Consider the following 24,082-nt stretch of genomic DNA (forward strand, 5'->3'; position numbering starts at 1 on the left):
CAAAAATATGAGCAAAAAAAGAAAAGAAAAGAAAAAAAACTTGACTCTAAAATGTTACTGTGGTAATACGGAGGATCAATGCCTAAACTTAGATGAGGACAATTGTATCAGAATAGTTACATGCAAATCCTCAAAGAAAAATCGAATTTGGTCTCAGGCCAACAAGGAGTTCCTGGAAGACTTTAGAATGGATTTTACAAGTTAGAGATATAGAAGAAATGCTGGGAAAAGAAAGGAGAGTAGTAGAAGAAAAAAATGAGTAAAAGAGTCAATAGCACAGAATAGCATGTACAAAAATTTGTGGAGGAAAATAACTTCCTAAAAAAATGTACTGGGGCAAATGAAAAAGGAAGTACAAAAGCTTGCTTAGGAAAATAATTCCTTAAAAATGAGAATTTAGCAAGTGATACCTAATTACTCTGTGAGACACTCTGTGAATGAATCTTTGGTCTAAGCTGAACTGGATGGTCTCCAGTTTGAGCTGTACTAAAGAATTCTGGAATCACCAAGGGTACAAGGAGAGATACTGAGGCTGGAGAAATGGGGGTGGTGTTAGGCAGGGACTGAAAGAGAGTTACATCTGAGCATTTCCAGTGCCTGGTCCATAACCCAGCACATAGTAGGTATGTTTAACTGATTAACTGATGAATACCTAATGATTCAGCCACTCCTGAGTCCCATAAACTCTCTGGGGGAAGTTGCACATTTAAACACTGTGTTTGCAGAACCCTCCCTTCACAGAAGTGAAAGTTTTCGTTTTAAAGAAGTTGTAATGGATTAATGGGGAAAATACGTTAAATGTCCTAAAGAGAATCAAAAAGGTAGGTTAGGGAAATCCGTACTCATGTTGTTAGGTATTAGAATCTTTTCCACAAGTAGTGAAACCTCTTTGGTAATCTCAAAACACTTCTTGGCTTCTTAGCTGAGGAACATCAAATAGTCTTTCCCTAAAACCATGATTTCGTGCATTAGATTTTAGTCAGATGAGGCTAATATTAATAGAAGATATGCTTCAGTTAATCTAAATGGTAGGAGGAATGGGTCTAAGTGCTGAATAATAGAATCCAATGAAGAAAAATAAGAATTTCCCATAAAAGTTTATAGAATCCTCAAACAGCCCCTTCCCTCATTAAGGTAAACTGTTCAAGATCATTCCCTGAATCTCTGGGAGAGGGTCTGGGGAATTCCCTCGTTGCAGGAAAGACATCAGGAAGGGTCAGCTGTTGAGTGGGTAATCTCACTGGGGCCAGGAATCATTTTCTGGCACAGCTGAAGCTGGTTTGGAATGTTCCAGACAACAGAGGTAAAGTAGTTTCTGTCATTGTTGGGGGATGGAATGAGAGCACTGATGACAGAGGTTGTATATTAATGGGGTGGGGGTGGGGTGAGAGGACAGTGCCTAAGACAAAGAGGAGGCTGGTCTGCTTTGGCTTCTGTTTTCTCTCCCCAGAACAAAGAAGTTTGACCTGAAAATACTGAGACAGAAAATAGTCCTTGGAGAGTTAATAATCAAGAAAATGAAGCACAGAGTAAGGTACTCTTGAGAATTTCAAACTGCCTACTCAAAAGCTAAAACAAAAAATATACTAAGTGGAGACAAGATGGTGGAGTAGAAAGACACACATACGCAGGCTCTCCCCACACAGCCTGTAAAATACCTGTAGAGAGGGACTCTCTGAAAGGCCCACATGAAACGTCTGTTGCACTAGATGCAGAGCAGAGCCCAGGCCAGCCTTGGCCATGCAGTGTGGCTCTCAGTGGAGGACACCTTGGGAGCAGAATCTCCAGTCACAGCAGCAGCGAATCCCCAGTTGCTGAAGCAGGGGATTCGCACATCCATCAACCCACAGGTGCAAAGTTTAGTGACAGGGTTTTTTCAGTTGGCCTGGAAGGGAGAAGGGCCTTCTCATAGCTCCAGCCTCAGACAGTGGCCTCAAAGGCCACATCAAGCAAGCAGCAGCAGTTCCCAATGCAGCCCCTACAGCAGCCCACATCCATTGTTGGATCATCAAACTCCTGGGGGCATTGAGCAGCCTATTCTTACCTCAACCTTGTGTAGAGGCCTTGAGGGAGCTGATCTTTATCTCACATTGAATGGCAGCCATGCCCATGCAGCTTATCTAAAAATCAGCCTCCAGTGCTGGCTTCGTGGAACTGGAAGCCAGGTGTCTGTGGAGAGGAAACTGCTAAGATTCTGGGCACAAAAATCTCTCCTGCTCCCAGATCAGTGTACACGCTTGATTGTGCCACCTTGGAGGAACTGGGGACTTTCAGATTCCCAGAGTATACCCTACCCTTGACAAAGGACTCAAAAGTCAAGTAACTGGTTGGGAAAACGTCCAAAAAAGGGAAAAAAATAAGACTATAGAAGGTTACTTTCTTGGTGAGCAGATACCTTCTGGTCCTGTGTGATCTTAACTGTAGTTCCTTGATATTTGAGTTGTTTCTCTCTGGCTTTCTACAGTATTTTCTCCTTCACTTAATAGTTCTGGAATTTGACAATGACATTTCTTGATGTTTTTAGTTAGGGGTCCCTTTCAGGAAGTGAACAGTGGATTCTTTCAATGACTCCTTTGACCTCTGGGTCTAGGACTTCTGGGAAACTTCCCTTGATGATTTTTTGGATGATATAGTCCAGGCTTGTTTTCTCATCATGGCTTTCTGATAGGCCAATAATCCTTAGCTTTTCTCTCCTGGATCTATTTTCCAGGTCAGTCTTTTCTCCAATTAAATATTTTACATTGCCTTCTATCTTCTTGTTCTTTAGACTCTGTTTGACCAGTTCTTGATGTCTCATAGATTCATTAGCTTCTACTTACCCCATTCTATTTTTTATCAAATCGTTTTCTTCAGTTAACTTTTGCATCTCCTTTTCCATCAGTCCAATTGTTCCTTTAAGGAGTTATTTTCACCAGTTAGGTATTGTACTTCCTTTTCCATTTATCCAATTGTCTTTTTTAATTCTTCTGTGATTTCTTTTTTCATATTTTTAAAGTCATGGGTCAGTTTTTCTTCTATTTCTCTAATTTAGGTTTTAAAATGTTTCCTGAGCTCTTCCAAGAAGGCTCTTTGTGCTTCAGATCAGTTCATGTTGCCTTCTGAAGTTTCATATGGGAGTACAGTCCCAATGCTGACCTCTTTGGTGTTTGTGTTTTGGTCCTTTTGCCCATAGAAAGAGTCTATGGTCTTTTCTTTTCTGCTTTGCTTCTTACTCATGATAATAACCCTTCTCCTGGCTTTTAAAGTAGATTTCTTCTTCTGTGGCACAGGGAGCTCTGTCACACAGTTCTAGTGCCTAAAACTTGAGGTTTTGTGTGCTGTGGCCTCTGGTTTTTTCAGCTGGAAGCTACAATGCTGAAGCTTACATGGTGCTGAGCTGACGGGTATTGGAAAACAGAGGCAAGGTGAAGTCTTTTTGAGTTTCCCTGCAATTACCCTGTAGCTAGCTGGTTAAGTGTGGGGGAGGGGTGGTCTGGACACCAGAGGTCTCCTCTGTTTAGTTAGAGCATAGCCAATCTCAGCTGCCTGTGTCAGTGTCTTCCCAATTCCCCTGGGTTGCTGAGTCACATCTGGGGTCCTGGTGTTGGCAGTTGCTGTCTTCACGCCCTTGGAGCTCAGGATCTTCTCCTGGTTTGTTGAGGTGGGGCTGTCTGGGACAGCTCTGATCCTGCACTGGTCACCTTCAACCACAGCCAGAGGAACCCTCCCTGGCGATCTTTCTAGCCTCATGAGCTAAGAGTCTGTTTACCCCTTCTGCTGCTCCCAGTGTTCCAAGGTTTTCCCAGGGAGATATTCTTTGGGCTCTTCATGGTCAACAAGGAGAGGTAGATAGCAATTACTGATCACTTCACCATCTCGGCTCCTGGAAACAGAAACTGTCCCTTCTCTCATTTCTTATAACACAGTTCAATTCCATTATTTTAATATTTGTTAACTTATTCAGTCATTTCTCAGTTGATGGGCAACCCCTCAGTGTCTAAATCTTTGCCACCAAAAAAAGGAGCTACTATTAATAATTTTATAAATTTGAATCCTTTTACTCTTTTTTAAAAGAAATCTCTTGGAGGTCTAGCTTTTAAAGTGGTATTACAGGGTGAAAGGACAATTCAGCAGCTTTGGGAGCATACTTTTAAATTGTTTTCCAGAATGATTAAACCAGTTTCACAGCTACATCAACAATGACTTTATATACCTGTTTTCCCATAGCCCTTCACACGTTGATCATATGTTTTGTCCTCTGACCGAAACTGGTGGGTATGAGTTGGTGCCTCAAAGCTGTCTCAATTTGCATTTCTCTAATCACTGCTGATTTAGTGCCTTTCTTTAAAAGACTGTTCACAGCTTCCATTTCTTTCTTTTCCTTTTTATGATTTTAGCATTTGCTTTTAAAACTTTTAGTTCTCCCCCTTTATCCCTTCCTACTTCCCCTCACTGAGAACTCAAGAAATACCACATAGGTCATATTTGTGGAGTCATTCAAAGATTATCCATAATAATCATGTTGTGAAGGAAAACATAGGCAGAAACAAAACCAAGAAAAATAAATGAAGTGAAAAAAAAATTGCTTCAACATACGTACAGACACCATCAGTTCTTTCTCTGAGGATACACAGGGTTATTCATCCTAAGTCCATCAGAGTTTTCACGGATCTTTGTGTTGCTGAGAATAGTTAAGGAATTCACTGCTAATCACTTTGCCATATTGCAGTGACTTTGTACCCACTACATTTTGCTTAGCGTCACCCATCTAAGTCTTTCTAGGTTTTTCTGAGAGCACCCTGCTCATCATTTCTTATAGTACAACAGTGGTCAATCATAATCACATACCAAAATTTATTCATCTACTCTCTAATTGATGTGTATCCTATAAATTTCTAATTCTTTATCCCCAGAAAAGAGTTGCTATAAATATTTTTACACATATAAGTTCTTTTTCTTTTCTTTTTTTATCTCTTTTTGGATAGAGACCTGGTAGTGGCATTGCTATGTCACAGGGTATGCATGGCTTTATAGCCCTTTAAGGACAGTTTCAAATTGCTCCATAAAATGATTTTATCAATTCACAAACCTGGCAACAGTCCATTAATACCTCATTTTTCCCACATTTCTTCCAACTTACTTTTTCCGTCCTATTATCTAATGTAATCGGTATGAGGTAATAATTGAGAATTTTTATAATTGGCATTCCTCTAATCAGTAATGAATCAGATTATTTTTTCGTATGACTGTAAACTGCTTTAATTACTATAATTAGTGATGACTAATTACTCCATGAGACATGTGGCACAGCTTTGGTTTGTGCTGATCTTGGTGATCTCAAGTTTGAGCCTCACCAAAGAAACCTGAGGTCACCAAGGGTACAAGGAGGGACACTACAGCTGTAGAAACAGGGGTGGTGTTAGGCAGGGATTGCAAGTGAAACACATCTGAGCATCTTCAGCGTATGATCTAGAATTTAGCACATGGTCGAGGTGATTTTTGGACTGATGGATTCCTAAAGAGTGAGCCAGTCCTGGGTTCCATAAACTCCCTAAGGAAAGTTGCATATTTCAAAAATGAGTTTGCAAAATCCTCCTGTCATGGAACTGAAAGTTTTCATGTCAAAGATGTTGCAATGGATTAATAAGGGGAAAATAAGTTAAGTGTCTCAAAGAGAACCAAGAAGTTAGGTTAGGGAAATTTTTACTCATAAGTTTAGGTAGTGGAATCCTTTCCACAAATAGTGAAATCTCTTTGGGAAGCTCAAAAATCCTTCTTGACTTCATAGCTGAGGAATATGAAATAATCCTCTATTAAAATTCTGATTCCATGCATCAGATTTTTATCGGGTGAGGTTGATATTATTAGAAGGTATGCTTCAGTTAATCTATATGGTAGAAGGAATGCATATAAGTCCTGAATAATACAATCTAATAAAGGAAATTTTAAAAATTACCCATAAAGGTCTGTAGAATCCTGAAAACAACCCTTTCCTTCATGAAGCTACATAGTCCAAGATCATTCCCAGAATCTTTGCATCTGGGTCTAGGATATTCCATGGCTGCAGGAACTAGATAAAAGGAAGGGTCAGCTCTAGGGGGGCAATCTCACTGGGATGAGGAAGAATTCCCACCCACAGCTGAGCATGGTGAGTAATGTTCAAAATCACAGAAATGGTGTAGCTTCAGTCAATGTTGGGAGAATGAGGACACTGAAGGCAGAAGATGTGTACTAATGGGGTGTGAGAGAAAGGTGCCTGAGACAAAGAGAAGGCTGGTCTGCTCAAAGATTCTTTGGCTTCTGTTTTCTCTGCCCAAACAACCACCTTTGGCCTAAAAAACTTGGAACATAAAATAGTCCCTGGAAAGTAAAAATCAAGAAAACTAAACAGAGAGTAAACTCTCAATTAATTCAAATGGCCAGACCTATAAACTAAAAAATGTGTTGAAGAATAAGGACAAAATAAAACAAACAGTAAGTGGTAGAGCCAAGATGGTGGAGTAGAAGCAGGGACTTCCAGAGCTCTCCCCCAAGACCAGCCAAATGCTTGTAGGAAATGACAAAGATCGAGTTCTGGGGCTACAGAACTCAGCAAATAACTGGGTGAAGAAAATTTCCAGCCCAGGACAGCATGAAAGGTAGAAGGGAAGGGCCAGTCACTCCAGACTGGGAGCAGAGCATAATCCAGCATGGACTGTGCCAGAATGGACAGGACATGAGCATGCCTTGGAGGAAATGAATTTCTGGCAACTGTGGCTGTTTCAGGACTTCAGAAGTTCAAATCACCGAGAGCAAATTGGAAGGTCAGTGAAACAAAACTGTTGGACTCATGTGAGAGAGCAGAGTGGTTTGGACCCAGAGGGATGGAGGAGCTCACAGCAGCAGCAGCAGGGGAAAAGGCAGCAACTCTTCTGGAGCTCTAGGCCCACAGACTGTGGGGGTATTGAGCTCCTGACTGTGCATCCCTCCACACCCATGGGAAGCAGAGAACTACTTTGACAAGGAGTTCAAAAGTCAAGTAAATGGGTAAATGAGCAAAAACCAGAAAAAGTAATCAGACATTAGAATCTTACTTTGTTGAGAAGGAAGAAGAAAATAAACAAAGAGAAGAAAACAATATAGTCAAAGTTCCTACATCCAAAGCCTCCAAGAAAAATAGGAATTCATCTCTGAAAATAGAAGAACTCAAAAATAATTTGAAAATCAGTTAAGGAAGTAGAGGGAAAATTGGAAAGAGAAATCAGAGTGATGAAGAAAATCATGAAAAACAAGTCAACTGCTTACTAAAAAACACTCAAAAAATTGCTGAAGAAAATATCACCTTAATAAATAGAGTAGCCTAAATGGCAAAAAAGATACAAAAAGCCAATTAGTAGAAGAGTGCCTTAAAAAGCAGAATTGGACAGATGAAAAAAGGAGGTCCAAAAACTCACTGAAGAAAATAATTCTTTGAAGATGGTGGAGTAGCAGAATGGACTTTCAAGCATTCTACCCCCAAACCCAGCCAAATTCCTGTAAATATGAATCTAAACAAATTCTGGAGCTGCCAAATTCACAGAATGATGGAGTGAAGCAAATAACCAGCCCAAGATAGCTTGGAAGGTTGCTGGGAAGTACCTATTCCCCTGCACTGGGAGCAGAGCATAGTCTACTGTGGGCCATGCTGGCACAGACAGGACCTGAGAAGGCCTTGAGGGAACTCAATCTCAGGCACAAGTGGTGTTTTCAAGACTTCGCGACTCCAAAACACCAAAGACAAATTGGAAGGTAAGTGGGGGAAAAATGCTGTGGGACCTGTGTGAGAAAGTAGAATGGTTGGGCACCAACCCCAGGGTGGCAGAGGGGGAGGAGGAGCCTGAGTAAGAGGACACTATGGCAGCAGCAACAGCGGTAGGGGAAAAGATTGTTTCTGGAACTCTGGGCCCATAGATAGTGGTGCGGATTGAGCAGCTGACAGGAAAGCCCCACACCTTAACTATAAGCAGGGAACTACCTTCACAAAGAGCTCAAAAGTCAAATAAATAGCTGGGAAAATGAGCAAAAACTGGAAAAAAGAATCAGACTATAGAATCTTACTTTGGTGACAAAGAAGACCAAAGTATACAAACAGAAGACAACAAAGTCAAAGCTCCTACATCTAAAGACATCAAGAAAAATGTGAATTGGTCCCAGGCCATGGAAGAGTTCAAAAACAATTTTGAAAATCAAGTAAGAGAAGGAGAGGGAAAATTGGGAAGAGAAATGAGAGTGATGCAAAAAAATCATGAAAATCATGTCAACTGCTTGCTAAAGGAGACTCGAATAAATGCTGAAAAAAATAGCACTTTAAAATATAGACTAGCCCAAATGGCAAAAGAGATTAAAAGGGCCCAAGAGGAGAGGAATTCCCTAAGAAGCAGAATTGGCCAGATGGAAAAAGAGCTCCAAAAGCTCACTGAAGTAAATAATTCCTTAAAGATTAGAATGGAGCACATGGAAGCTAATGGCTTTATGAAAATTCAAGAAATTATAAAACATAACCACAGGAATGAAAAATAGACAACGTGAAATATCTCATTGGAAAAACAAGTGACCTGGAAAATAGATCCAAGACAGGCCATTTAAAAATTACTGAACTCTCTGAAAGCCATGATCAAAAAACAGCCTAGATGTCATCTTTCAAAAAGTTATCAAGGAAAACTGTCCTGATATTGTAGAACCAGAGGGTTACATAGATATTGAAAGAGTCTACCCATTGCCTCCTGAAAGAGATCCCAAAAGGAAAACTCCTAAGAATATTATAGCTAAATTCAAGAGTTCCCAGGTCAAGAAAAAAATATTGTAAGCAGCCAGAAAAAAACAATTTAAGTATTGTGAAAATACAATCAGGATAACACAAGATGTAGTGGATTCTACAGTAAAGGGTCTAAGGGTTTGATATATAATATTCCAGAGGTCAAAGGAGCAAGGATTAGAACCAAGAATCACCTACCCAGAAAAACTGAGTATAATACTTCAGGGTAAAAATTTCATTCAGTGAAATAGAGGACTTTCAAGCATTCTTGTTGAACCTATCAGAGCTAAATAGAAAGTATGACTTTCAAACACGAGATTGAAGAGAATTATGAAAAAGTAAACAAGAAATAGAAATCATGAGAGGCATAGTAAAGTTGAACTGTTTACATTCCCACATGGAATGATCATATTTGTAACTCTTGAAACTTTTCTCAGTATTAGGGTAGGTGGAGTGGTTATCTACATATAGAAAGAGGGCACAGGGGGAATTGAACAGGTGGGGATGATATCGAAAAACAAAAAATTAAGGGATGAGAAATGAATATATTGGGAGGAGAAAAGGAGAAATAGAATGGGGCAAATTATCTCATGCAAAAGAGGGAAGAAAAATTGTTCCGCCTAGAGGCCAATGGGCTACCCGAGTCTTCTTACCTTTCGCAGGTCTTTGGGGGCCAGCTGGATAAATGTATCGAGACAAGAGACTTTCCAGAGTCAGACAAGGGTTAGGATTTATTCAGGGTTTTAGTTATGTATCCATATGCAGGGCAAATTCTTCCCCAGGAGAAAGGAATCCTCCTCCTTCCAGGGGGCAAGGATCATACAGCAAGAGGACGGGAGCGGAAGAGGGGAGGGACCCCCCAGAGGGGACCCTGCAGCAAGGAGAAGGCCCTCAGGCTTTCCTGTCCCTACTTAAACTCTCCCAGCCTCATAGTTTGCACGTGAACACCACGGGTGCTTGCAGCCCCTAGCCAATTAAAAACAGGTGTGCTCAGACCATGGAACCATATCAAGGGTGAAATGCTCTCCCCAGCAAGTTTCCCACTGAGAAGAGGTGGAAAGCTGGTGTTTCACGCCTCAGTTCCCAGCTGTTCCCTCGGGGGCCTCGTGAGAGCTCTGAGGTTTAGAAGCCCTCACTTTTACCTGCCCAAAACCGTTCACATGAAAACTGAGCTTACACCCCAACAAAAAAGCTTTTTCAGTGGAGGGAAAGAAGGAGGAGGTGAGAGGTAAAGAGTGTAACTTACTCATCACATTTGACTTAAGGAGGGAATAACATGCACACTCAAATTGTTATGAAAATCTGACTTCCACCACAGAAAAGTGGGTGGGAAGGGGATAAGCAGGAGGCTGAGGGTATGATAGAATGGAGGGCAAATGGGAGGAGGGAGTAATTGCAAGTAAACAGTTTTGAAGAGGTATAGGGTCAAAAGAGAGAATAGAATAAATGGGAGGAAGAAGAGACGGAGGAAAATTTAGTTAGTCTTTCATAATATGACTATTATGGAAGTGTTTTGTCTAACTACATATGTATAACCTATATTGAATGGCATGTCTTCTCAGTGTAGATAGGTGAGAAGGGAGGAAGGGAGAAAAGTTGGAAATTAAAATTTTGTGGAAGTGTCTGATGAAAACTAAAAATAAATTAATTAATTTTTAAAAAGAAAATAATTCCTTGAGGTGGAATTAAGATGGCAGTGTAGAAACACAGATCTGCTCAAGCTCTCCCCACAAAGCCCTTAAAATATCTATAAATAATAGCTCTAAACAAATTCTAGAGCATCAGAAGTCATGACAGAATGATAGAATGAAACAGATTTCCATCCCAAAAGAGCCTGGAAGGCAGACAGGAAAGGTCAGTTGCACCAGGGTTGGAGCACAGCAGAGTCCAGTGTGAACTGCCTGGCACAGACAGGAGTGGAGTAAGCTTCAGGGCACTGAATCGCAGGCAACTGCTGCAATTTCCGTATTTCTCAACCCACAAATGTCAAAGACAACTTCAAAGGTCAGTGAGAACGCTCTTTCAACTGGGTGAGAGGAGAATATGGTGGATGCTAGCTCAGCCCCAGAGCAGCAGCAGGCACTCCTCAATCAACAGCTGCTTCTGGAGCTCTCAGCCTACAGATCCTAGGGGAATCAAGCTGCTGATCTGGGTCTCAGTCCTGAATGGCGGCCTCGGGTGAGGAAAAGAGCTGGTATGGCAGAGCTGGTGGTGGCTGTAGACAGGGAATCCTACTCACAGTTTCAGGGTGGAAAAGAGTGCTTGTTGTTGCTCACAGACCAGAGCATAAGCCAAAAGAGGACTAAACACCTCTCCCTTGACTATGCCACTGTCAGGAACTGAAAACTTACAGGTCCCTAGAGGTATCTCAGAGAACAGTTGCACAAAAACTCTCAAGCCTGAGGTAGTATACTTTCTGTTTGACAAAGGATTCAAAAGTCAAGTAATTGGCTAGGGGAAGGCCTCAAAAGGGGGGAAATGAGGCTATAGAAGGTTGCTTTTTTGATCAAAATGTATTTTCTTCTTTCCTATCAGATGAGGAAGATCAAAGCATACAAATGGAGGAAGACAGCAAGGTCAAAGGTCCTACATCCAAAGCCTCCAAGAAAATGTGAATTGGACTCAAGCCATGGCAGAGTTCAAAAAAATTCTGAAAATCAAGGAAGAGAGGTGAAGGAAAATTTGGGAAGAGAAATGAGAATGATGCAAGAAAATCATGAAAAATGAGTTAACAGCTTGCTAAAGGAGACCTAAGAAATGCTGAAGATAATAACAACTTTAAAAATAGATTAACTCAAATGGAAGAAAGAGATCCAAAAAGTAAATGAGGAGAAAAATTCCTTAAAAAGCAGAATAGAACAAATGGAAAAGGAGGCACAAAGCTAACTGAAGAAAATATTTCTTTAAAAATTAGAATGGAGTGGATGGAAGCTAACGACTCTATGAGAAATCAAGGAATTATAAAACAAAACCAAAAAAATAGAGACAATATGAAATATGTCATTGGAAAAGCAACTGACCTGGAAAATTGATTCAAGAGAGACAATTTAAAAATTATGGGACTACCTGAAGTCATGATAAAAAGAGCCTAGACATCATCTTTCAAGAAATCATCAAGGAAAACTGCCCTGATATTCTAGAACCAGGATTCTAGAACCAAAATAAATATTGAAAGAATCCACTGATCACCACCTGAAAGAGATCTGAAAAGAAAAACTCTTAAGAATATTGCAGCCAAATTCTAGAATTCTCAGGTCAAGAAGAAAATATTGCAAGCAGCCAGAAAGGAACAATTCAAGTCTCATGGAAATAGAATCAAGATAACACAGAATTTATCAGCTTCTACACTAAGGGATCTAAGGACTTGGAATATGACATTCCAGAGGTCAAAGAAGCTAAGATGAAAAACAAGAATCACCTACCCAGCAAAACTAAGTATAATACTTTAAGGGAAAAATAGTCATTCAGTGAAATACGTAACTTTCAAGCAATCTTGATGAAAAGACCAGAGATGAATAGGAAATTTGACTTTCAAACACAAAAATCAAGAGAAGCATGAAAAGGTAAACAAGAAAGACAAATTATAAGGGACTTACTAAAGTTGAACTGTTTACATTCCCACATGAAAAGGTCATATTTGTAACACTTAAGACTTTTCTCAATATTAGGGTAGTTGGAGGTATTATGTTATAGACAGAGGACATGGGGTGAGTTGAGTATGAAGGGATGATATCCAAAAAAATAAAATTAAGGGGTGAGAGGAATATATTGGAAGAAGGAGAAAGGAAGGAATAGGATTGGGTAAATAATCTCTCATATAAAGGAGGTAATAGAAAGCTTTTACAACAGAAAGGAAGATGGGCAACGTGAGAGAGAATTAATGAACTTTATTCTGTTCAGATTTGGCTGAAGGAGGGAATAACATGCTTAATTTGTTTTGAGACTCTATTTTACACTACAGGAAGGTGGGAGGAAGGGGATAAGTGGAAGGATGGGAGGATGATAGAAGGGAGGGCAAATGGGAGGAGGAGGTAATTAGAAGTAAACACTTTTGAGTAGGGATAAAGTCAAAAGAGGGAATGGAATAAATAGGGGGCAGGAGAGGATGGAGGAAAATATGGTTAGTCTTTCACAACATGACTATTATGGAAGTGTTTTACATGACTACACATGTATAACCAATATTGAATTGCTTGCCTTCTCAGTAGGGATGAGTAGGAAGATAGGGAGAGAGAAAAGTTGGAACTCAAAGATTTAAAAATAAATGTTAAAAATTGTTTTGGGGGGCAGAGCTAAGATGGTGGAATGTGAACAACTACTCACCTAAGCTCTTAGACAAACTCCTTCAGATACCTCTAAAAAGAGAATATGGCAAAATTTCAGAGGTGTAGAATCCAGTAGGAGACAGACTGTGGCAGATTCACAGCCCAGGACAGACTGGAAGGTCCACGGGAAGGATCTATTCCATGGGGATGAGCCCACAGCCCACAGCACAGCACGTCCAGTGCAGTGGAGCTAGAAGGCCCCTGGGAAACCTGAAACAGCAGCAGGTGGAACCAGTGGAGTGGCAGTCCAGGGTGAGAGACCAACAGAGCCGAGCGAGTGACAGCCACTTAACCCCAGATATCAGCCGCAGCAGCTCCTGAGACAACATACTAAATCTTATGAGATACTGCAAAAGCAGTTCTTAGGGGAAGTTTTATATCTTTGAATCCCTACATAAATAAAATAGACAAAGAGGAGATCAATGACTTGGACATGCAGCTGAAAAAGCCAGAAAAAGAACAAATTGAAAATCCACAAATAAAGGCCAAATTAGAAATACTGAAAACCAATGGAGAGACTAATAAAATTGAAATTAAGAAAACTATTGAATTAATAAATAAAACCAATAGTTAGCTTTTTGAAAACGCTAATAAAATTGATAAACCTTTGGTCAATTTGATGAAAAAAAGAAAGAAGAAAATCAAATTACTAATATCAAAAGTGAAAGGGGTGAACTCACCTCCAATGAGGAAGAAATTAAAGAAATAATTAGAAATTACTATGGCCAACTTAATGCCCACAAATTCGACCACCTAAATGAGATGGAAGAGTATTTTTTTAAAAGATTGTTTTCCATACAACTGGATAATAAAATAAGCAGGCAGTATGGTGTAGAAATCTATCTTGCCCTCCAAGAAAATAGAAGGGAAGAAGATAAGACAAGGTGGTGATAGAAGGGATGGCAGATTGGGGGAAGGGGTAATCAGAATGCATCATGTCTTGAGGTGGACAAAGGGGAAAGATGGGGAGAAAATTTGAAACTCAAGGTCTTCTGGAAGTATCTGTTGAAAACTAAAAGTAACTTAATCAATTTTTCAAAAAACAAAAAAATGATAGATAGAACAACCAAGCAATAACCTTTTCTTAAGGATGCACTACTAAGTGCCAGGTACTGAGGCTGCTGTAACCAAAGCATGCACTCTCTTTCCTCAAGGACCTTCTCTTACATTGGAAGAGATAAGATGCCCCTGAATATGAGAGATGCTGTCCTAGACTTTAAGAGGACCAGGGACATCAAAGTGAATATCTTGACTCGCAGGAGCTTAGAATTAACGTGAGGCAGAGTTGTCTCACTCTCTCTTCCAATGGCAGGACAAAAGTCAGGAGGAATGGTCATGTCATGGGATGCTGTGGATGGCCTAGGTGTCTTTGCAGTTTCACTAGGCACCAAGTGTTCTAGAGCACCAATTTAGTCACCTTCAGGGACCCGAAGTTTGCCCTGTTGCTTCTGGAGGGTCAGGGTCTTCTTGGAAAATTGTCCACTCTTTCTCTTCTTTCTCTTTCTTCCAGGTTCCATGACTTTCTATGTGTTCACTCAGCCAATCTCTAGGTCTAAGACTGCAATGGTCATCCAGCCTATACTGTACTAAGGAGAGTATTGAGAATTCTTTTGCATCCTGATACAACAGAAACTTTGCCAGGCTACTCCTGTTGCCTTAGGATTCTAGTCCCTGATCTGTGGGGTCCCTGCTCAATTCTCTAACAAGCCCTAGAAATAGGGAGGAGTTGAGGGACTTGGGTGCACGGCTGAAGAGGAGGCTGATTATTATTCTGGGTATGGAATAGTGATAACTAGGTACTGTGCACAAGAAAAAAAGAAAAATATGGGAAAGTGAGAAAAAAGCTCACTCCTGGGTCCGAGCTTACATTGTCTCTTGTCTCCTCCCTCCTTTGCCCAGTGAGATGACATATACAGAAATGCTTTCCCTTATCCCCCTTTTGTCTGGTTGCACTTCACTTCTCTTGTGCTTTGCTACCTCCTGAACTTTTCAGAGCTTCTCCATCTGAATTTCCTTCCCCTGCCATTTTTTTTTTGTCTCAGTTCTTCAGCTGGCTTCCATTTCAGAGCTATGCTGTCCAAACAAAAGCTGTCCAAACTTTCTCAGAACTGTGAACCAGGTCATGGAAGTTGCATATAGAGCTATGAACCAAGAGATGAATGCTCCCAGCACAGGTCTCCCATTGGTCAAGACCACTATGGCAGATCAGGCCAAGAGGAAATTAATGAGACATGAGGCAATTTATCCAGGACTAAACTCTGAGACTTTCTTGTGTAACCATGGTACTCTTGTCATTTCTTTGAGAAAAAGAACTTCTGCACATTCTGGTTCAGCTGCCCCATCCTGGGGGTTGGGAGGACTATATCCCAATTGTATCAGTTAAGGTGTTAATCTCCTGATCTGCCTACTAAGTTAGCCTACCAAGTTATCTTGCCAGTTAGCCTACCAAGACAGGGAATTTAAGAGCTAGCACCAACTGATATGTTCATCAATTAACAATGGTGTTCCTCAGAACTGGAGAGAGGTGGTGCTTTCTTGGACGCTGAGGGTTTAGCACAAGTCCTCAGAAATCTCCAATGAGCAAAATTCATGTTTCTGATGCTGGCCAGTTCTAGGTGGGATTGGGACTGCTCTTGGACCCAGGTTGAGGAAAAGAAGCTGCCTCTTGGGTAGGGAATCTTTTTGCCAAAGTTGGGTAGTTCAACCCATCCTTTCTTAGCAGGCTGCTTGCCTCTGTTCATAAGTGAAGTTGGTCTCAGAGATTTGCTTCTGTTGATCCCCTGGCCACTGTGGTTTGAAAGAGGTGGAGAAAGTTGTAGGATAGGGAAAGAGGGCACCCTCCCTACTATTCGCAGAATTTCTCCCCATTTGATTAGGTCCAAGTGCAGCAAATGGTCACAAAGGCCATGTTTCCGATGGAGACTCTCTGACTCTGGATAGGCTCTCTCCCTAGTCAACACAGCTGTCTACTGCAGGCCAGAAGGGGCAGTGCTTTCCCTCTCAGGTCTCTTTGGAGTGTTTCTGAGTTTCAAATAAAAAATTATATAGTTTGGTCTTTCAATGGATTCATTTCTTCTATTTCTTTCCAGCAAAAAAGCAGTGCTTTGTGTGGTCAATCAAATGGGACAACATTTCCAAGTGGTGTTTCAAGGACCTCAACCCCCCATTGCTATGTGTTCAGTTTGGGGGCTGAGAGGAGGGAAGAGAGGGAAGAAAAAAATTACCTTGAGGAATGATGGAGTTCTAGGTTCAGGATAGGGGGCAGTAGTCCTGGACAATTTCTGGAAATCAGTTTTCAAACCTCTTACTTTGCTCTTGGCTTTCAGTGCAGGAGTTGAGTGGGTGCTTAACCATACTGAAATTTTTCTTTTCTTGTTGCTGGTAATGATTTATCCTTGATGAGAGAGTTTCAGAATTTCACTGTAATATTCCTGCGGGTTTTCCTTATGGGATCTCTTTCAGGTAGTGATAGGTGGATTTTTTCTGTTGCTACTGTTCTCTCTTGTCCTAATGTTTCAGGATAATTTTCTTTGTTTCTTGTTTTATTGTGTCAAGATTCTTTTTTTGATCACAGCATTCAAGTAGTCCAATTATTTTTATATTTTCTCTTCTTGATCTGTTCTCCAGATCAGTTGTTTTTCTTACGAGATATTTCAATTTTCTTCTGTTTTTAATTCTATGTATTTTGTTATCATTTCTTTATCTTTTATAACTTCAATACTTTCCCCTTGCCATGTTCTAATTATCAAAGATGTTTTCTTTCTTAAGATTCTGGATCTCCTTTTCTAATTGTTTGACTTTCTTTTCATAATCTTGCTTTTTTTAATTTGCTCTTATTTTTTTGGTTTTTAGTATTTTCCTCAATCTCATGCGATTTTTAAAGTCTTCCTAAAATTTCTCTATGGACTCTTTGTGGGCAGGTGACCTTTTTTTCTACCCTTTGGAGGAGGGGAGCATTTCTTTGCTTTAGCTTCCGTCTCTGAAGAAGAACCCTAATTTTCTTTGTCCCCATGGTAATTCTCTGTGGTTGGATTCTTTATCTGTTCCCTGCTCATTTTTTTTGTTTGTAGTAGCAAAGTTTCTGTAATTACCTCCAGCCCTGGGGCATGTAGGAAGGTGCTTCTGTATTCAGGTCCTCCTTCAGTTCTTTCCTCTACCTTGGAACAGAAACCAAGACCTCCAGGCCCCTGTAAGTGGCCACAGCTAGCAGAGTCCTTGCCCCACTACTTCCATACTCACAGCATGTACTGGTCCCTTCTCATGCCCTGCCACATCTCCACAGCCCAGCTGCATCTGGCATTCCCTCTCAGCAGAGGTTCCCTCACTCTTCTCTAGCTTGGACTCCCCTCACTGTACCAGGGATAAAAGTTCCTGGGGCTGGGGCTGAGGCAGCCTCTCAACCCAAGGCTTGCTGCTTGTGGTTTAAACAGACCTAGCCCGAAGATATTTATTCTTCACAGGAACCAAACCTCATGTGAGGATTTTTCTTCAGTTCTCTGAGTGTCCCAGGAGGATCACACTTTTACCTTGCATATTTTGTATTTTTACCGCTCTGTGTCCAGCCCAAGGTGCTATTATCATCTTGTTTGGGGAGGAAATCTGGAGAGTCTGGAAATTTCTGACCTCTTCCACCATCTTTCCCGAGAACAATAGCATTGTCCTAATTGTTATTTTACTTAACACAAGCCGACATTGCTCTGACTATTGATGATTTCAATTTTTTCTTCTGAAAACTGGCTATTTGTATAGGAGGACAATTTTTTCAATTAAATAATGGTTCATATTCTAATAAATTAGGGTCTATTCCACGTTGGAAATTAATATTCTAGTTCCATTTTTGGCAACCATGAAAAGTCTCTAAACATTAATGTACTTAAGGGTCCTTTTCTTCCTTCCACCATACTTTTCCAACTGTTGTTGGAAAGATAAATTTAAGAGGAAGAAAAGAATTGTCCCCAGTTTCAAGGACATTGCATGCAAAGGGGGAAGGCAATAAAAAAAAGGACTTTTCTCCTGGCCTTCCCTAGGGATGCCATTGGCCCTGAGGCCACCAGAGGGAGACATTGGAATGAATTTAGGGCTGACTTGTGCAGGAAATGCCCCTTGGAGATCTTGGTCCCTGTACTCTGTTCTCCCACTATGTGGCCTGTGGAAAGCTCAACTGATGCTGCCTTCCCAGTCCCTCCACCTGAGGTGGGGGCAGATGCAGAGCTGCCCCACCCAATGCCCACCTTTGTAGGGGACACTTCAGAATTCCCTTAGAACCCTGTTTGAACAACATTTTCAGACACTAACAATGTGCAGAATAGTCGAAGCCATTGTTGAGCATTTACTCTGCGCCTGGAGACATGATGACCATCCAGCAGCCACAGAGTCTAACTAATATGAGAAGGAGGCAATCTGTTAGGGCCAGGTCCTGAGGACTGGGTTAGGATTCCCAAAGCCTGTCCTCTCCTTTCACCAACATACAGAGTGTGTGTGCTCATCCTTCATTGCTGAAGAAGACCATGCCATCAGAGAAATAATGACATGACTTGCACTTGACCTTGTTTTGAATGAGAGAGGGCTCTGAAGGTCAGCAGCCTCACTTCTCCACAGCCCTCTGAATTCAGTGACCAGACATTCATCAGAATGGCTGAAGATGACCCAGGATGAGGCAATTGGGGTTAAGTGATTTCCCCAAGGTCACACACTTAGTGTGTGTCAAGTGTCTGAGGTGAGATTTGAACTCAGTTCCTCCTGACTCCTGCACCACTTAGCCTGCACAGCCCACCCTCACTCAAAACAAAGTCAAGTTTGCAAATGATGTCATTATACAGAGTGTGAGAAATAGAGAAAGGAGTTCTGTTTCCACGGAGTCAAAACTATCAGTGATGATAGCTGATCAGTTGTGACCTAGCAGTCAGAAAAAGAAGGTCAGAAACTCGTACAAGACAGCTTACATGTTCACAAAGGTCCTTAGTCCCTAAGGTTACTGAATAAAAACTGCAGGTGGCCCTTACCAATCAGAACACAGTTAGAGGCTTTCAGAAAAACCCAAGAAGACAGAACTTATTCAGCTTAAGCCAGCAGAAGTTACTGGCAGGACCTGGGGGAACTCACCAATGTGGGGAAGGGACAGCATGGTTGGGGAGGGATGGCCCATGGGGAGAAGGCCCCAGGGCATAGGGAAGGTCCAGAAGGAGAAAACAGTTCAGTTACAGTGACAAGGTAATGGCTTGTCAGACACAGGCCTAGGGATGAATGAACATGACTCCCAGAATGTCAGAGGAGGAAATGACCTCAGGGGTCCTCATGACCCTCTCTTGCCAGAAGAATGACCTGCATTCTCTGCCCCAAGAGCCCACAGGGTCAGTCAGTCATCACCTGAGGCCCCTCCTTTAGATGTCCAGAGCAGGGGCAGATTCTCATGTGGGGGCCTCCTCCCAGCAGGACCTGGGCTGGTCTTAAGGGAGCCCTGGGAGCCCAGCCCCAGCTGGGGAGCCTCAGGACACAGAACTCTGGAAGGAACTTTTACCATGGCTTGGATCTTTCTACTATTCTCCCTCCTGACTGTCTGTACAGGTGAGGCTGCTCAGGGACTCCTCCCTGTTGCTCAGGACACACAGTGTCTCAGGCCAGACCTAGTCCTGCCCTGATCTCATTTTGAAGCTTCTTGAGGGGTCAGCATCCCCTTGGTGGAGAGAGGCCCTTGCCTCTGCCCAATCTCTCTTTTCCTTCCCTTGCAGGTTCTGGGGCCTCTTATGTGCTAACTCAGCCACCTTCCTTCTCCAAAAGCCTGGGAGAGACGGCCTCCATCTCCTGCAATGGGGATGGAATTAGTAGCTACTGTATACAATGGTACCAGCAGAAACCTAGCCAGGCTTCAAAGCTGGTGATATATTATGATAACAGCAGACCCTCAGGGATCCCTGACAGATTCTCTGGCTCCAAGTCAGGAAACACAGCCACCCTGAGTATCTCTGGGCTCCAGGCTGAGGACGAGGCTGATTATTATTGTCATGTGGGGGATGATGATACTGATTCTCACACTGACTTAGACTGATGGGGAAGTGAGACAGAAACCCTGCCAAGGCCGCTCCCCCTGTGCCTTACCTCCTAGGCTCCAGAGTGATGGCTGGTGAACACCAGACAGAACGAACTGGTCCCTCAGATCCCTTCCCCCCTCTTCTCCCTCCCTGCTTTTCTGTCTGGGGGTGGGGCATTCCTCTTCCCTCCCCCATCACGCCCCAACAAGGCATGCAATTTTTTATGGGCTCTACAAAAACATTCTTATTGAACACATTTTCACATTAGTCATGTGGCATAGAAGAATTAAAACCAATGGGAGAAACCTTGAGGAGAACAAAACAACACAAAGCATTACAGCAGAAAAGATGGTCTGCTTCATTTTGCATTTTGATACCAGAGTTCTTTTTCTGGATGTGGATGGTATTTTGCTTCAAGAGTCCTCTGGGCATGTTTTCTGTGAAGAGCCAAGTTAATCACAAACAGTCCTCTCACACTGTGGCTGTTACTGTTACAATGTTACAATGTTATAATGTTACAATGTTTCCCTGCTTCTGCTCATTTCACTCGGTATCAGTTCATATAAGTCCTTTCAGGCCTCTCTGAAGTCTTCCTGCTCATTATTTCTTATAGCACAATAGTATTCTACTACATTCATATACCACAACTTGTTCAGCCCCTCCCCAATTGTTGGGCATGCCCTAGATTTCCAATTCTTGGCCACCACAGAAAGAGCTGCTTTAAATATTTTTGTACATGGAGATCCTTTTCCCATTTTTATGATCTCTTTGGGATACAGTCCTAGACATATAGCTGGGTCACTTTATAGCCCCTTGGACATAGCTCCAAACTGCTTTCCACATCCAGGTGGATCAGCTCACAGCTACAGCAACAATGGATTAGTGTTCCAACTCTCCCACATCTTCTCCAACATTTATCATCTCCTGGTTGTGTCATTTTAGCAAATCTGATAGGTATGATGTGGTGCCTCAGAATTGTTTTGATTTGCATCTCTCTAATCAATAGTGATTTAGAGCATTTTTTCATGTGACTATAGATAGCATTCATTTTTTTCCTCTGAAAACTCCCTGTTCATATTCTTTAACCAGTTATCATTTCAGGAATGACTCCGATTCTTGTAAATTTGACTCGGTGCTCTACAGATCTGAGATATGAGACCTTTATCAGAGATACTAGTAAAAATTCTTTCCCAGGTTTCTGCTTCCCTCCTAATTTTGGATGCATTGGCTTTATTTGTGCAAAAACTTTTCAATTTAATGTAATTTAAGTTATCCATTTTTCATTTCAGAATGTTTTCTGTCTCTTGATTGGTTATAAATTCCTCCATTTTCCATTAATTTGACCAATAAACTATTCCTTGCTTCCCTATTTGCATATAGTATCAGCATTTACACCCACTTTGTGTACCTATTTGGACTTTATTCAGGTATACGGTGTCAGACATTGTTCTATGCCCTGTTTCTGCCATCCTATTTTCTAGTTTTCCCAGGAGCTTTTGACAAACAGTGAGTTCTCATCTCAGACACTGGGGTACTCGGGTTTATCAAACAGTAGACTTCTCTTGTCATTGACTTCTGTGTCTTGTGTACCTAACCTATTCCACTGATCTACCCCTCCTTCGCTTAGCTGATATCAAATGGTTTTGATGATTGCTACTTTATAATACAATTTGCAGTCTAGTGTGACTAGACCACCTTCTCTAGCATTTCTTTTCATTAATTCCCTCCATATTCTGGACCATTAATTCTTTTAGATGAATTTTGATATTATATTTTCAGCTCATGGAAATAATTTTTTGTGTTTTTTATTGCCATAGGACTGAATAAGTAAATCAATTTAGGTAGAATTTTCATTTTTATTTTATTAGCTTGGCATACCCATAAGCAACTGATGTTTTTCCAGCTATTTAGATCTGACTTTATTTGTGGGGAAAGTGTTTTGTAGTTGTGCTCCTATGATCTTTGGGTTTCCTTTCGCAGGTAGACTACCAGATATTTTATAGTGTCTACTATAATTTTAAATGGCATTTCTCTTTCTATGTCTTTCTGTTGGGTTTTCTTAATCATATGTAGAAATGCAGATGATTTATGTGGGTTCATTTTGCATCCTGGAACTTTGCTAAAGTTGTTTATTTCCTCTGAAAAGGGATGTTTTCCCCTTGGCTATTTCTGAGTCTGATTATAAGGTGGAGATGATATCTGATTAGGTCCTTGCTTTTCATCTACATGGCATGTTTCTATAATCCAAGCAGATAGTGTAAGATGCAAGCACAAATGCAAGTAGTGGAATCTTGTTGTATTCAATTAATTGGGCAAATGAGTATTGTGGTATCATCTCGTGAAAGACAAAATCCCTGAAACAGAACTTTCTTTCTGATTGTAATGGGAATGATTAGGTAAGGAAAGAAAACCAAGGTATAAATGTTAGGTTGAATCATTGTTCATTAGAACAAGATTGGGAGTTAGAGTTAGCTGTAATTGTATGGAATTGTTGAGGTTAGGGGTACTTGGGAACCCAAAATAACATGCTGAGTCCTGCTCAAATGAATTCACCCCAAGCCTTCTTCCAACCAAAGAAGCTAAAACCTTGTTGAGATTTCTCAATATTAGGTGGATTTTTAGGGGATCTGAGCATTTGTAATGCTAAAGCAAGATGTAACTTTCTTACAGATGGACTCTGGGGAAGGAGGCTGGGTGGTCCCAGGCAGTCTGGAGGTTCCAGGAATGGTCTTGATGAGAGTTGCCAGTAACCTGGGATTCGGATTGATAGGATTAAGAGTGGGAAGTAGAACACAGATTTGGGCATAGTAATAGAAAATCTCATGGGCATCAGGAGAGCCAGTTCACGTGGGGAAAACCAAGAATTTTTTAGGATGAGATTTTCCAGGGACCTTTTAGACAAATGGGACCAAAACTCCACTGGATTAAGGGACAAAGGTCCTAACTTGGAATAAAGTCTTTACATGTTACAGAGAGAAATAGGGTAAATACAATTGACTGAATCAAGTTACTGACACTAAATCAGAGACGCTTTTAGTTTGGGGAAAAAATTTCAGTCTAAATTTCTTAGAGGCAGGTAAACTCTGGTAATATTTTGCATTAATGGAGAAGTTAGATGTTTGTTTTGATTTGAATTCATTTCATGAACATAAGCTGAAATTGGTGTTTAAACTTATATGTGCAGCTCTTCTTTCAGACTGAGCAGGATTAGAAAGGGGTAGAGTAGTTTGGGAAACAGGTGTATATCTATTAGAGCAATAACTTAGGGTTTTTATGGTAAATTTGATTTTGTGATTGTTATTTAATCAGGAACTAGAACATGGATAGAAAGGCATGTAAGCTACTGAAGACTTGCTTCAAAAGAAGTTCCTTAGCCAATGTGAAATTGTAGTCATGTCTGAAACTGGTTGCTGGAGCTTGCTATTTTATGATTTTATGGGACTGTTAACTGATTGTTCTACTGAGTCTACCCCCAGGTATGGATAGAAAGAAAAGCAGTCTGAGGCATTGATTCATGATGCCAGTAATCCTGTGAGATGCTGATATGAACTGCAAAAATGTGATCTCATGGGAAAGTTAGGAAAACATCTGTTCAGCCTAGGCTGCAGTAGGATTCTCCTGACCTAATTTCCCCACTGATACCTGGAAGACTTTAAGCCTGGCTGAATGCAAAATGACAATCTACTCCTTCCTGGAATTGACATGAAGTTAAGGGGACACTGTTTCCCTGAAATGTCCCTACTCAGTGGTAAATTCCTAAAATCAAAAGTTTTGTAAAATTAATACCAGATTGATTAAATAATAGATTGTTGGTAGCGGAACATCTGATGTTGAGTCTAAAATTAAGTTATTAGTTTTAGAATTTCAGACTTAACAAAAATAAATTAGGGCCTTTAATTCTTAATGATAGTATGGAGACAATTCAGTCAAGGGCTCATGAGATTAGCATGAATAGTCATTATTATTTTTATCTCAGC

General features: G+C 41.0%; 1 long non-coding RNA gene across 3 annotated transcripts in view; it reads right to left on the bottom strand.

Moving 5' to 3' along the window:
• LOC140498894 (uncharacterized) overlaps positions 1-24,082 on the bottom strand; it is a 37,483-nt gene that overhangs the window by 9,311 nt on the left and 4,090 nt on the right. For 2 of the 3 annotated variants that reach the window (XR_011965213.1, XR_011965212.1), the window contains exon 1: positions 1,659-2,789. The exons of the other annotated variant lie outside the window; for it this stretch is intronic. This is a non-coding gene — a long non-coding RNA (uncharacterized lncRNA). Of the gene's footprint in view, positions 1-1,658; positions 2,790-24,082 lie in introns of those variants that run through there. 3 annotated transcript variants of the gene reach the window in all.

The sequence above is a fragment of the Notamacropus eugenii genome, chromosome 4 (genome assembly GCF_028372415.1).
Source record: "Notamacropus eugenii isolate mMacEug1 chromosome 4, mMacEug1.pri_v2, whole genome shotgun sequence".
Classification (NCBI taxonomy): Eukaryota; Metazoa; Chordata; class Mammalia; order Diprotodontia; family Macropodidae; genus Notamacropus; species Notamacropus eugenii.